Source organism: Symphalangus syndactylus, chromosome 14, assembly GCF_028878055.3.
Source record: "Symphalangus syndactylus isolate Jambi chromosome 14, NHGRI_mSymSyn1-v2.1_pri, whole genome shotgun sequence".
Lineage (NCBI taxonomy): Eukaryota > Metazoa > Chordata > Mammalia > Primates > Hylobatidae > Symphalangus > Symphalangus syndactylus.
The window spans coordinates 103,254,123-103,264,835 of NC_072436.2; the positions used below are offsets into that span (position 1 = coordinate 103,254,123).

General features: G+C 41.1%; 1 pseudogene; it reads right to left on the reverse strand.

Annotated features, from left to right (window-relative positions):
• Window positions 1-518: 518 nt before the first annotated feature.
• On the reverse strand, window positions 519-1,782 carry LOC129462185 (serine-threonine kinase receptor-associated protein-like; annotated as a pseudogene).
• Between the last annotated feature and the right edge of the window lie 8,931 nt (window positions 1,783-10,713).

Genomic DNA, 10,713 nt, shown 5'->3' on the forward strand with positions numbered 1-10,713 from the left:
TTTGTGAGTGATCAATCAATAGATTTCCCCAGTAAATGGAGATTTTTTTTGTTTCTTTTAGAGGCATTTTATTTAGACAACTAAAAACAATTAAATGTTCAGAAGCAGTGCACAATGAAAGAGAAATTAAACCAGTTACTTTATCATGTATTCCCTCTTCTTTACAACTAAAACAAACAAAAAAACAAAGGCATTCTGCTTTAAGGAAAAAAGTCAGAAAAATAAGCCAATATATTTTTCTTCTCCATAATAACATAAACAGCTACAAGAACCCTAATTGCAATAAGAGAAATCGGATGTTGGCTTGTATATATTCATTAAAAAGATAACAGGCCACTGTACTACAAGAGGATAACTCCACCTCTCTTCATCTGATACTCTTGAGTTTTCACTTACAGGTAACACCAAGTTAGTTGTTCCAGCATTGGAGCTAATTCATTTTCCCCATTATTTACTGCTCTTTCTGCCTTAAGCAGAGAGTAACTCTGGAAGTCTGATGCTTTTCTCTGCTTGCTCGTTTTAGTCCATAAGTTGGATACTAACTGCGGCATATGATTGACCCTCAGGCCTTAACATCAAGAGTTGAAGAATAGATGCAATCTGAATTCTCTGAAACAATTTCTTCTAGCTCCTCTTCTGTTGTCTCTGGAAAGCCAATCTTTGGCTTTGCCAGCTCACCACTCTCTTCTTCAGGAAGCACACATTTCCAAAGGCCGTATGTGTTTCCTACCACAGTTTGCCCTAGTCTCAATGTTCCATCTTCAGAACCACTGGCATAGAGTTCTCCATCACGACTAAATCTCACACAGTGAATAGGACCAAAGTATCCCTTGTAGGATTCGAATTCTTCTCCACGGTTAAAATCATACTTATAAAGTTTAAAATCTTTACCACCTGCAACAAGAAATCCTTTCTCAGGATGAAGAGATGCAGGATTGATGGTTGCAGGCGTTTCAAAGGATGTAATTGGGTCCAAACTTACTGCACTATGAAAAGCAATAAATCGTCCATAAGTTATAACCAAAATCTCTCCCTCAGGAATGTATTTTGTACTACTAACAGACATATTAAAATTTAGAGATTTCACTTCTGTCATAGTAACATGATCCCAAAGTCGAGCAGTTTTGTCATCAGCAGAAAGAATCTGTTTATTCTCACTGCACCATAGGAGCCTTTTTTTATACCAGAAGTGTGACCACTAATTTCTTTAGGTCTTGCTTCGGGTTTGTTCAAGTCATACATGCGTAACTGTTTATCCTGTCCCTTGGTTAACAAATAATTACTATCCTGCGTGAAATACATGGTCTTGACAATGTATTTATGAGCCAGGGTCATCAATTCATCTCCTGAGACAGCATCCCACACTTTGGCTGTGAAATCTGCAGCTGCTGTAGCTACTTTGGTGGCATTCAGTGTTGCACCCCAAACAGCACCTTTATGAACCCAAAATGTTCCAATCCAGTCTCCTGTATCTCCCTGGCATAGCATAGGTTTACCATCTTTGCCAGCGCTGATTAAGAAATACCCATAAGGCGTGATGCCACTGAAGGCCAAATCAACCACGGGTCACGTGTGGCCAAAGCAGGTGAGTGGCGTCTGTCTCATTGCCATAGCGGCAGTGAACCCAGCGATCAGACTGGCAAGCTGAGTGCTGTCCTTGTCTTTTCTCTCTTCTGCTGCAGCGCCTTGGGCTCCTCCAGGCCCCTGCCCTGACACTGGGGCTGGGCTGCAAAACAGGGAAAGGAGGACAACCCGGTGGCACTGAGGTTAGGAAGGGGTGAGGGAGGGCTCAGGGAGTCTGAGACGGGCAAGTAACAGTCAACCAGGGAGGGAAAGGGAGAAACTGAGTATTTTAAAGTACTGAAGGAATACGGATGCCAGAGAAAAAAGGATTTGGGAGAAACAGGACGCTGTCCTTAAAGAACAAAAATGCGCTCAGAAGTCTGATCACAGGGAGAAGGCGTCCCTCATGGCAGGGAGACCCATTGCTTAGAGTCTGATATTTGAGTTAAGTCTCTATCTCCCACTGAACAGTATGTTCTTGTTTCCTGTTCGCCAATATTTTCCCATAGATTATTATAGCGCTTGGTGTACAATAGTTGCTCGATGAATGTTTGTAGAATAAAAGTTGCATATACCAATGAAACCATCACCACAATCAAAAATGAACAAATCAATCACCCCAAAGGTTTTCTGATGCCCCTTTTCGATCCTTCCCTCTCACCTCTCCCTGACCCATACCCTCAACCTCAGACAACCACTCACGTGCTTTCTGTCACTACAGGCTGTATTTTCTAAATTTTTATATGAATGGAATCATGCAGTATGGCCCCTTTTTCATCTGACTTCTTCACTCAGCATTATTTTGAGATTTATTTGTGCTATTACATATAATAAAAATAGTTCATTCCTTTATATTGGTAAGTATTTCATTGTATGGATTTCCCACAGTTTGTTTATCCAATCACCAACTGACAAACATTTGAATCATTTCCAGATTTACAGCACATTAATTAAGCAGGTTTTAAAACTGAAGTAGTTTGTCTCCTTCAATCCCTAGAATGAAGTTCCAGAAAACACACTTTCTGAAAATAGCCAGGAGTCCAGAAGTCAAACTGAACCTTCTTCAAAAGACCAACTTCTTTCTATTAGCAGTCCAGGGATCCAGATGCTTGCAAATGTCCAGTGCAGGCTGATCTCAGAACACTTCTCACAACAGAGGGGTACTGATGGCTGAGTAGACGGTGCCCTAGGGAAGGCTGAGCCCAAGGCATAGAAGCAGGCAGAGTTCAGTTCCCTGTTTCTCCAGCATCCTTAGCTACAAGTGAACCATCTTGCCCCAGTGTTGGAATTCTTCAGAACCAGAGTTGCATCCAGGTCTCTTCTCATTAAAGCACTTCTAATTCCCTCACCCAGCCCCAGCACAGGATGGCGGGAGTAGAGGAGGTTCTGGAGTAAGTCGCCTAGTAGGCATGGGCAATAGAGGGATGATGCCAGTGGGAGGTAGGGGGAATGGGAGGCAAAGCTCCATGCTGGAACTGCTGCCGAAGAGCATGGGGGCAGAAGCCTCTTCTCTGGCAGTGATCCCAGGTGCTGGTGGTGCAGGATGCTTTCACAGCAGTATTCAGGGCACCATGACACTCCATAGGTTCAGCTTAGCAGACATAACACCCTCCATGGCCTGACCTACAATGATTGGCTCATGGCTTTTAGTTTTCACACAGTCACACCTCGGGGTGAGCCAGCTCTGCGCTAGGATGCACTGCTTTGTCTGCAGCCTCACAGACCTGAACTGCAGTCTCACGTCCTGTGCCTCAGTGCTGGCTGGGCCTTGGTCCTATTACATCTTGAACTCAAGGTAATACGTCAGTGGCCAGGATTCACACTCAGAACCACCTTGAAAGTCTGTGCTGTTACCACCATGTCACAGAGCTAGAAGTAGATGTCTGTATTAACAACCTTTGGGTAGCAGGTGGTCAGTTAGGCAGGAAAAATAGTTCTGCTACATTATATGTATCAGGAGCATATTGACAGGAACATGTGTGTTGGGAATATATATGTCAGGAACAGCATGAAGAAAGAAAGGCTTTGACAGTTCTGAGCAGGCTACATCACACATCTTACTAAAGTTTTTGCTATATGGAATTGGTCATTCTAGAGATGTCAGTTACCTAGCACAAGAATTGCAAAGAACAAGGTTGGCCATGGAAACCCTTCCTAAGGCAGAGAACTATGCGTTTAAGAACAGGGGCTCAGGAGCAGATGCCTAAGCTACATAGGCTAGGGCAAGCCACTGCCCTCTTGCGTCTGTTTTCTCATCTACAAAATATGAAAAATAATTGAATTTTCGTCAACACTTGTGAAGATGCAATGTGATGATACATGTTGAGAGTTTAACACTGTGCCTATTGTGGTAAGAGCTCTGCTCTTACTCTGGTATGGGTATTCTCCTGCCTTCACACTTCAGACAGAAAAGCCACCCTCAGCAGCTTTCCGGGGACCGCAGAGGGTCAAAATGACGCCCTCTGTGGATTCCTAGAGTTTTCCAAAGAGGAGGACAACCAGAAGTCAGCTCTGCTCAGAACTGCTCCGGTGAGATATTGGCATGTGGATGAAGGCTTATTTGCTTAAATCTACAGGGACAGATATGAAGGATTAATCTGAGCTCCTGGAAATTCTCTTTATAAGAATATTTATACTGTACCCAGAACAAGGTTTTTCTTTGCCCATGTGAATAGAGATTAGTCTATTAACGTTGAGAAATCCACAAGGCAAATTGGATATAAAGTGAGGATCTCCTTGTGCTTGTTTTCCAAGAGTGAAATATTCCTCAATTGCAGGCTTAACTCCCTGGGATATTCACAGTAAACATCCACACACCCTGCCCCACATGCACTTACACACATACCACCTAGATTATCTAGATTTGCTAGAAGACTTCTGAGATATTCTCCAGAGAAAGAACCCAGATTTGAGTCCTTAGGACAGGGTTCTCCTTTCAACGACAACAGGTTAAAATTTTAATGCTCCTTTCTTACCCTCTCCCTTGTGCTACCCTGTTTGGTGAAAATGTAAATTAGTACAACTTCCATGGAAAACAGTATGGATATTTCTCAAAGAACCATTCAATCTAGCAGTCCCAGTACTGGGTATCTACCCAAATGAAAAGAAATCATTATATCCAAAAAATACCTGCACTTGCATGTTTACCACAGCACTATTCACAATAACAAAGATATGGAATCAATCTAAGAGTCCATCAATGGATGATTGGATGTAGAAAATGTGAGATATATAGATATGTATATATATATGCACTATGAAATACTACTCAGCCATAAAAAAGAATGAAATCATGTCTTTTGCAGCAACATGGATGGAACTGGAGGCCATTATCCTAAGTGAAACAATTAAGACACAGAAAGACAAATACCACATGTTCTCATTTATAAGTGGGACCCAAATAATGTGTACACATGGACATAGAGAGTAGAATAACAGATACTGGAGATTTGGAAGGGTAGGAGTGTGGGAGGGAGGTGAGGGAATGAAAAATTAATGGGTAAATACACACTTTTCAGATGCTGGTTATGCTAAAAGTCCAGACTTCACCACCATGCAACATATCCATGTAACAAAATGGCACTTGTATCCCCAAAGTCTAATATATATACATATATTTTTTTTTGAGATGGAGTCTCACTCTATCGCCCAGGCTGGAGTGCAGTGGCGTGATCTCAGCTCACTGCAAGCTCCAGCCTCCCGGGTTCACACCATTCTCCTGCCTCAGCCTCCCAAGTACCTGGGACTACAGGTGCCCGCCACCATGCCCAGATAATTTTTTGTATTTTTTAGTAGAGATGGGGTTTCACCGTGTTAGCCAGGATGGTCTCGATCTTCTGACCTCGTGATCCTCCCGTCTCGGCCTCCCAAGGTGCTGGGATTACAGGCGTGAGCCACTGTGCCCGGCAGATATATATTTTGTACTACTAACAGACATATTATGAGCCAGGGTCATCGATTCATCTCCTGAGACAGCATCCCACACTTTGGCTGTGAAATCTATATATATTTGAATGACCTACCAAGTCACTCAGACCTCAGCTAAAGATAGAAATTGCTGCCCTTAGTGATACAATCAGATCTCATTCACATTAATGTTGCTAGTCTTTCTTCATATTTTTGGGCAGGGGAGAGAGGGCCTCATTGTTTTTTCTGACAACTAATCACTTTCTGTGCCCTCTGCCAGCTTGGTTACAATCAGCTTCCTCTGGCAGCCCATCTGGAAGTGAGTTCAATCGCCTGTGTGTGGGTGAGTGTATGTATATGTACTCTATTTCCTTTTATTAACATAGGGACCATTTCTCACCTTGTTTTCTAGCTTTGCAGCCAAACTGAGTACAGGGCTCTTATTGATTTTTGTGGCCTGGAGTTGGGTTTCTTTCAATGAAAATGAAACTTACTCAGATCAGTCCCATGGAGCATGGAGCAAGCAGAGAAATGAGCCATAAATTCAGGTGTACCCAAGTACGGGCTGCAGTTGGATTTTGTTCTTTCTTTGAGTGCAGGCCAAATGTTGCAGTTGGGCTTACACTGGCTGTACAGGGCAGATTTGTGGAGATTTTACTATGAAACATACTTTCCATTATTCACCCTACTCACATGAGTTCTGCTAGAAAAAAGAATTCTCACTGTGGATTTGAGTTTACTAGTTCTGAGGCCAGTAAATTTGAAGTGGAGAGGCATGAAAAGGGGGAGGTTTTCTACTCTATCCGCATGTGTTTATCATTGCTGAGCACTTACGTGTTAGGGAAGGAAGAAATGTTCTTATACTGGATTAAACTTTGCAAATAGCATTATTGTTCTGTAGACCAATACGGTTTTATTTTTTAAAGTCAATGAAATTGACAACTTTTGGAAAAGATTTGAACTGTATTTCTGCTATTTCTGTTAGACAAACACAGCTGAATGACTTCTTAACTCTTTTGTTGGAGCGTTGGACTTGGTACCTTTATTAAAGGCCACTGGATTGAATTGTTATATTCCAGGAATGGGGTTTGACCTAATAGAATATCCATATCTCTGCAGGGTGAGTGGATTTCTTATCTAGAATGAAACAACCAGCCAGCTAACTCCTGAAGTTGAGAACATGACTTTGGCCCTTCTCTTAATTTCCAAAGCGATTAAATTCCATAAAATTTTTAACCTCAGAGTTTCACATGTTGAAAAGAGCAGAGCCTGCAGGGGTCGCTTATTCCGAGTATCTTTCTTTTAGTTATTTTTTTGATGATATGAAAAGACTGCTGACTGATTGTTTGCTGTTTTTAAATAAAACTTCTGTGAAGAGAGTCAAGGTAGAATTTCCTCTTTGTATTTTGTTTGCTTCCTTTCTTTCTACTTCTCTTTGCTCATCTTGCCAAAACTAACGTTTCCTTATGGCTTTGGTATGCTTTATCCTCTAGCAGGACTTTTGATCTCTAAAGATTTAAAGTTTGGAATAAGCATTGGTGGCCTTGAGTTTGCAAAAATCTTTCTTAACCTCCTTAATGTCTTGCTTTTTTGAACATGCCATTGCCCAGTAATGTGGCTTCCCTTATGTAAGTCCAATTAATCAGTTCAACACAGTATTGGAAAAATATCCGGTAAATTTGGAACAGTATAGCTAGGCTGAAATAAGCTTTTAAGAAATCATGAATTCACTGTAAGTGACTCTCAGAACTTTGCCTATAGAACTGGCTTAGGAATCCAGATGGGGCCCTGAATCAAGGAGAGAGTATCTCTCATTCTTAATTCTAGTTGCTATTGATTCAGCAACTCTTAAGGAAGCATGGTAATCTTTCCTTTTCCCCAATTTGTTGTTCATTCTCCTTCAGAGGAAAGGTCGTTCTCATTTGTTGGTTATTGTGGAGCAACTTAAGCACAAAACCAGTAAGACCAATGCTCATAGCTAATCTCCATGTGGCCAGCACCTGTGTTCTGTTTCAACACCTGGGCTCATCTGCGCAACCACGTGCAAATTCTGACCACTGATCATGAAGTGAGTTAAGTGTGTTGATAAACCAAGCAGATTCACTTCACTCCTGGAAACCTACTGTATTAGTCCGTTTTCATGCTGCTGATAGAGACATACCTGAGACTGGGTAATTTACAAAAGAGGTTTAATTGGACTCACAGTTCCACGTGGCTGGGGAGGCCTCACAATCATGGCAGAAGGCAAAGAAGAGCAAGTCACATCTTACATAGATGCCAGCAGACAAAAAGAGAGAGAGCTTGTGCAGGGAAACTCTTCCTTATATAATCAGCAGATCTCATGAGACTTATTCACTATCAGGAGAATAGCACAGGAAAGACCTGCCCTCTGTGATTCAATTGCCTCCCACCAGGTCCCTCCCACAACACCTGGGAATTCAAGATGAGATTTGGGTGGGGACACAGCCAAACCATATCACCTACCATCAAGGAAAACTACGCTGTTTGAAAGTCTTTGCCAGGTTATTTTGAATTTATATTAAGGATTATATTTTTCTTAAGTATCTTGTGAAAAGTTTTTAAAAGTACAATTGTAGGAAAACAGGGCCTACTTGACAACATATAAGGGTTAGGTCACTTTTTAAAAGACATAAAGCAGTTTACTTTTGCTGAAGTAGCAAGGTCTATAGTTCCTGAAATCCTAGAATTCCCTTATTCTGATAAGACTGGGTATTTAATGGTCAAGGTTCTGAATTGCCAACAACAGAATCCATTCTGATTAGTTTAATCAGGAAGGGGGTTTATTCAAGAATATTAGGTAGATCACAGAAAATCAAGGAGGGGCCGACAGTAGGCTCTGAGCCACTCAGGAACAATCCTGGACACACAACAGGAGCTTCTTGAGCAAATTTTCCTTTGCCACTATTGCTTTGTATCAATGAGGAAACCAGGATGGATACCAGCAGCTTCTCCCTATTCTGATCTTGAAGATCTAGAGGCCTCCATCATCATATCAATTTCTCTCCATGCAGCCAATTACTCGGGTTGCTAATTTCCAAAATCTAAGACTATCATGGGTAGATCTGATTGGTGGAATCTAGGTTACCCTAGCTACAAAGGAGTTTTGGTATGGAAGATTTCTAGCTTCTACCTTGGGAAGGTGCAACTTATCATATGGGATATTACTAAAAGGTAGAGAAGATAATATTAAAATTAAAACCATTTATGCTTCAAAGAGCACCATCAAGAAAATGAAAAGACAACTCACAGAATGGAGAAAAGCTTGGAAAATCATATATATGATAAGAGACTTGCATTTCTTGCTTGTAAAGGAATTTTACAACTCAATAACGAAAACAAAAATAACTGAATTAAAAATAAGCAAAAGATCAGAATATACATTTCTCCAAAAAAGATATACAAATGGTCAATAACACATGAAAGATGCTTAACATCATTAGCCATTAGGGAAATGCAAATCAAAACTGCGTTGACATACCATTATGAATCCACTAGGATGGCTATAATAAAAAAGACAGATAACAGCAAGTGTTGGTGAAGATATGGAAAAAGTGGAACTCTCATGAATTGCTGGAAATGTAATACGGTGAAGCCACTTTGGACAACAATCTGGCAGTTCTGCAAAAGGTGAAGCATAGAGTTACCCAGCAATTGCACTCCTAGGTATATAGTTAAGAGAATTGAAAATGTAAATCCACACAAAACCTTTTACATCAATATTCATAGCAACATTATTCAAAATAGCTAAAAGTGTAAACAATCCAAATGTCCCCCAGCTAACTAATGGATCAACAAAATGTGTATATCTATACAATGGAAGATTATTTGGTCATAAAAGGAATGAAGTACTGATGTATGCTACAATATAGGTGAACCTGGAAAACATTATGGTAGGTAAAAGAAGCCCATCACAATGGCTCAGATATTGTATGATTTCATTTCTATGAAATGTATTCGTCTTCTCCACGAACAACAAACACTACAAAAAAGTACCACAACAAAGTCCCACAGACTTGATGGCTTAAACAACAGACACAGATTTTCTCACAGTTCTGGAGGCTAGAAATCTGAGATCAAGATATCAGCAGGGGTGGTTTCATTCTGAAGCTGCCCTTCATGGCTTGGGGATGGCCATCTCCTCCCTGTGTCTTCACATGGTCTTCTCTCTGTGCCTTGCCCTAATCTCTTCTTTTAAGGAACCAATTGTATTGGATTAGAGCCCACTTTGGTGACCTCATTATTAGTTAATTACCTCTTTCAAGACCCTGTCTTCAAATACAAATAGAACCACAACATATGATTATCAGGGGGACACAATTCAGCCTTTAACAGTCTATAATAGGAAAATATACAGAGACAGAAGATTAATTAACAGATGGCTGTTGTATTGGTCCATTTTCACACTGCTGACAAAGACATACCTGACACTGGGCAATTTACAAAAGAAAGAGGTTTAATTGGACTCAGTTCCACGTGGCTGGGGAGGCCTCACAATCATGGTGGAAGGCAAGGAGGAGCAAGTCACATCTTATGTGGATGACAGCAGGCAAAAAGAGAGAGCTTGTGCAGAGAAACTCCCATTTTTAGAACCATCAGTTCTCATGAGACTTATTCACTATCATGAGAACAGCATGGGAAACACCTGCCCCCATGATTCAATCACCTCCCACCCGGTCCCTCCCACAACATGTTGGAATTCAAGATGGGATTTGGGTGGGAGACACAGCCAAACCACATCAGTTGCCTAGGGCTGGACAATGGTGGGAGGTTTGGGAGATGATGGTTAATGGGTCCAAGATTTCCTTTTGGGATAATGAAAATATTGATTGACGTAATGGTTGCAAAATTTTGTGAATATACTAAAAGCCATTGCATTGTACACTTTATATGGGTAAATTGTATGGTATGTGAATTACATCTCAATAAAGCTGTTACACAAAAGAAAAAGATGAGGGAGTTCAGAGATATTAGGTGGCCACAAATAATCAGTGTCTATTACACTAACTTCAGCTGAGAAATTAAGAACAAGCCAGGAAATAACACCCCATGGTCTCCTGGACTAGGCCGAAGTGCCCCCTTTCCTCAGCCTAATTCTAAATCAACTTGACATGCCCAGTGGGAACACTGGCATTGCTGCTCTTTTGCCACAATGCCAATGTCCTTCTGGAATCTTTGGGAACAAGAGAACTGGCTGCGACCAATGTCATCCCTTTGATGTCCAGG